At 47.8% G+C, this 3,972-nt stretch overlaps 1 protein-coding gene across 3 annotated transcripts in view; it reads right to left on the reverse strand.

Annotated features, from left to right (window-relative positions):
• Ybx1 (Y-box binding protein 1) overlaps nt 1-1,194 on the reverse strand; it is a 16,920-nt gene extending 15,726 nt beyond the window's left edge. For all 3 annotated transcript variants that reach the window (XM_031378459.1, XM_031378458.1, XM_031378457.1), the window contains exons 1-2: nt 1,190-1,194; nt 197-201 (exon numbers count right to left, since the gene is read on the reverse strand). The gene's annotated coding sequence lies outside the window, so the exon portion shown is untranslated. The remainder of the gene's footprint in view (nt 1-196; nt 202-1,189) is intronic.
• Nucleotides 1,195-3,972: the final 2,778 nt, after the last annotated feature.

Here is a 3,972-nt window from a genome sequence, read left to right on the forward strand (position 1 = left end):
CCGGCGGCGGCGGTGGGGCTCTCAGGGCTCTCTGGGGTCCGCTCTCCGCTCCCGCTACCGATCGAACTAGCGAGAATGGCGGGACGGGCGGGATAAGCCCTGCGATAGACCCGCCCTCGTCCTCTCCCATTGGCCTGCATCGTTGTCCATCTCACCACCTGACCGGGTCTCTAGCGCCTATTGGTTCACGCTCTTCGGCTCCTGAGCTCTCATTGGTACCTTTAGCGACTAATTCGTCCGACCCACAGCTTCTCCTGCCTCCGCCGCCATAGAGACCGGAACTAGAATGAGAGCCTCGGCCGTGAGCACCATAGAGTACCGGGAGTACGCGCAGAGGGAACGTTCCTGTCCTGGGCTGCGCTCGTCGCGCACGTGGGCCGCGGCCGCCAGGCCTACTCCGGCCTTCTAGAAGGGGCTACTTCCCACGGCTGGGTGAACGCCGGGGCCTCCTTAATGGGTCCGGCTTTTGGTGATCCAGTCACCTTGGAAGGAACCACGCAGGCGCTCGAGCTGCCACGACTCAACGTGTTCAGGGCGGGGGTGATCGTTTCCCCCGGGCGTACGAGGAATGTATCTCCTACTGGCCACAAATCAGATTTAATTTCGTCTCACATTTATTGGATGTTAGGGTTTTTGTCTTTATAAACTAAGCAGCACTGTAGACAAGGGTTGCTGTCCGTGTTTTCATGCACTGTAAAACACGCTGCCTTCTATTCCTGAAGTCCTCCGCCTACCTTCATTCATTCTTTATTACGCATCTACTATTGACTAGGGCTTAAAGTAGTTCGCCAGTGAGTTTCTGCTTTCTGGTGGAGGAAATTTAAACGCCCAACACTTCTTGGTGGGGTGAGCAAAGCGTTTGGGGAGTGGAAGCAGGAAGAGTTGGGTGGTGACATTTCGGGCAAAGGTAGGTTTGTGCAAAGGCCTAGAAAAGATAGGGCTTCAAGGAGAATGCGAGTAAAGGAATCCAATCGAAGTAGGATTTAGAGGTGGGCAGGGTCAACTAGGTGTTTTTAACGTGAGATTCATCGTGCGATCACGGTTGAGGAGTGTAGCTCCAAAAGCAGTGGATGTGCTTTGAATTTTTTTTTTTTTTTTTGGTACGGAAAATAGTGTTCCTATTTTTATTTTGTTGGGGTGGGGGCACTGTGTACCACCATGTACACTGGTGTGGAAGTAAGAGGCCTACCTCCCTGGTGTCCACCTTTAGGAGTACTATCACTGGCCCTGAGTTTACTCACAGAGTTGACTTAGAAATGTGATGCAGCTTTTGCTTGTCACAAGGTCGTCGTCTTTGTCTTTAAGTTGTACTACTGACAACATTACAGGTTTTTTTCTTTTATTATTTGTTTTGGTTTTTTTTGAGACATGGTCTTCCTGTGTAGCCCAGGTTGGACTCAAACTTTCAAGCCTCATTAAAACCATTAAAAGATTAAAGGGATGTACTGCCACATCCAGCCCTCCCCCTTCTAAATATTCCCCCCAAACAGCCAATGTTCTTTTGAAAACACTGGAACTCTTTGGTGACTGCCATTCCATTCCAGTCAATTCCTTCCTGTGGTATGACTTCTCTAAACGCACCTCCCCACCCATTCATCCATTAGTCAACCTAACAGGGACTCTCTTAGCTGTTACTATGGCTTGTAAATCCTCCCCACCATTCTGTAAATTCCTTCTGTAACATTCTCCCCTCTACGCCCTTTTGAGACAGGGTCTCACTTGGAAACTCAGGCGACCTGATATTCATGGTCTTGTGCTTGGTAGTAGCTGTACAGGAATGTACCTTCATGATGCCTGGCCATGCTTGAGCATCTAGTGCCTAACACAGAATATTTATTTTTGTTTCGTTTTGTTTCGTTTTGTTTTGTTCTAGAGACAGGGTCTCCCTATGCGTGGAATGCACAGAGATCATCCTGCCTCTGTTTCTCAAATGCTGGGATTAAAAATGTGTTCTACTATATCAAGCAATATAACATTTTAATGTGTGTGTTTTTTTGTTTTTTGTTTTGTTTTGTTGGTTTTTCGAGACAGGGTTTCTCTGTGTAGCCCTGGCTATCCTGGATCTCACTCTGTAGACCAGGCTGGCATTGAACTCAGAAATCCACCTGCCTCTGCCTCCTCAGTGCTGGGATTAAAGGCATGCACTACCACTGCCCGGCTTTAATGTATTCTTGTTTTGTTTCTGTGGTGCCAAGGATTGAAGTTAATCATCTCTTTAATTACACAATGTGAAAAGTGAATCAAGGAAGTGCTTGTTGCCACAGGGCCATCTGGGCAGTATTCCGGATGAAAAGGCTTGGGGCTGCAACGTCCAGAGAGGAGATGGGTGCCAGAGCTGCTGTTCATGCATCCTTCCTCAGCATGTCCTGTAGACTTGAGATTTTCCCAAAGTTATAAAGACACTTAGAAAATGATAGCAGGGACAACAGAATGTGGTGAGCACCTGTACTCTCCCAGAAGCTGAGAGGATGAAGCAGGAGGATCTCAAGTGATTTAGAGGCCATCTTGAGCTATATAGTCAGTTCCAGGCCAGCATGGATAGAACTCTTAAGAATAAATGACCAGGGGCTGGAGAGATGGCTCTGTGGTTAGATCACTTTGCAGTTCTGATGTTACAACTGGAGTCTGGATACCCAGAATAGATGCTGAGTGGGCATGGCATAGACTGGATCCCCAGAACAAACTAGCCAGCAATACTAATCATATCATCCAGCCTTGGGTTTGGTTGAGAGACTCCACCTCCATGAATAAGGTGGAATAACAAAGGGAAATGAGTCTGGACAGCAGCCTTGGGCCTCCACATACACGCACAGACATGCATGAACATGCATGTGCACACCATCTACAAGAAAGAAATGTTAACTGCTGTGGAGAGAGAGTGAAGTACCAACTCTGTCCTGTCTTTGTTGCTTAGGAGTGTCCTTACTAGCCGGGCAGTGGTGGCGCACGCCTTTAATCCCAGCACTTGGGAAGCAGAGGCAGGCAGATTTCTGAGTTTGAGGCCAGCCTGTTCTACAGAGTGAGTTCCAGGACAGCCAGGGTTATACAGAGAAACCCTGTCTCAAAAAACCAAAAAAAATTGTTTAAAAAAAAGGAGTGTCCTTACTTCCTCACCCATGTACTCATCCATCTGTCCTCATGCTTTGGTGTAACATTAAGATGAGGCATTAGGATGCCCCGATGCAAGCACCTTTAATCCCAGCATACAGGAGGCAGAGGCAGGTGGATCACTGAGTTCCAGGACAGCCTGGTCCACAGAGTAAGTGCCAAGACAATTAGGGCTACACAAAGAAACCATCTCAGAAAAAAAAATAAAAATTAAAAAAAATAAAAGCACCCAAGAATCTACTGGTCCTGTTGCAATTCATTTCCTGTTCCAAACTGGGGACTATCCACTCCTTTCTGCTAGTCATCCCCTCCCCAGCACCACCTGGGGATTTTACTCCAGCTAGTCGCTCCTAAATCTCACAATTCTGGTTTCTACTTTTAAGGAATGCAAAGGAACAAATCCCAGGAATGTCCTTTGCAAAATAGCTTCCCCTTTGTCCCCCTCCCCCTCAGGCTCATCTTTAGAAACACACCGGGACCAACCCAGGCATCCTCCCTAACCCCGATCAAAACAGCAGCATTTACATCACAGTCAAGGCTTTGTTTTTTTGAGACCGAGTCTCTCTATGTAGACCTGGGTGGCCTGGAACTATGCAGACCAGCTGTCTTCGAACTCATAGAGGTACACCTGCCTTTGCTTCCCAAGTGCCTGCCTGGTGCCTTCAAACTTTTAGTATTTTTGTGTATATGGTGTGCATGTGTTTATATGTGTGTGGGTCCCAGAGCACCATGGCTCGGATGTCAGGCCTCACTTGACTGATGCTGAGACAGCTCTCCTGCTGCATATTTCAGGTTAGCTGGCTGGCAAGCTTCCCTGGAATTCTGTTTCAACTTCCCATCTTGCTGTTCATGCACTGGGATTCT

This window comes from Mastomys coucha, unplaced genomic scaffold, assembly GCF_008632895.1.
Source record: "Mastomys coucha isolate ucsf_1 unplaced genomic scaffold, UCSF_Mcou_1 pScaffold18, whole genome shotgun sequence".
In the NCBI taxonomy this organism is placed as follows: domain Eukaryota; kingdom Metazoa; phylum Chordata; class Mammalia; order Rodentia; family Muridae; genus Mastomys; species Mastomys coucha.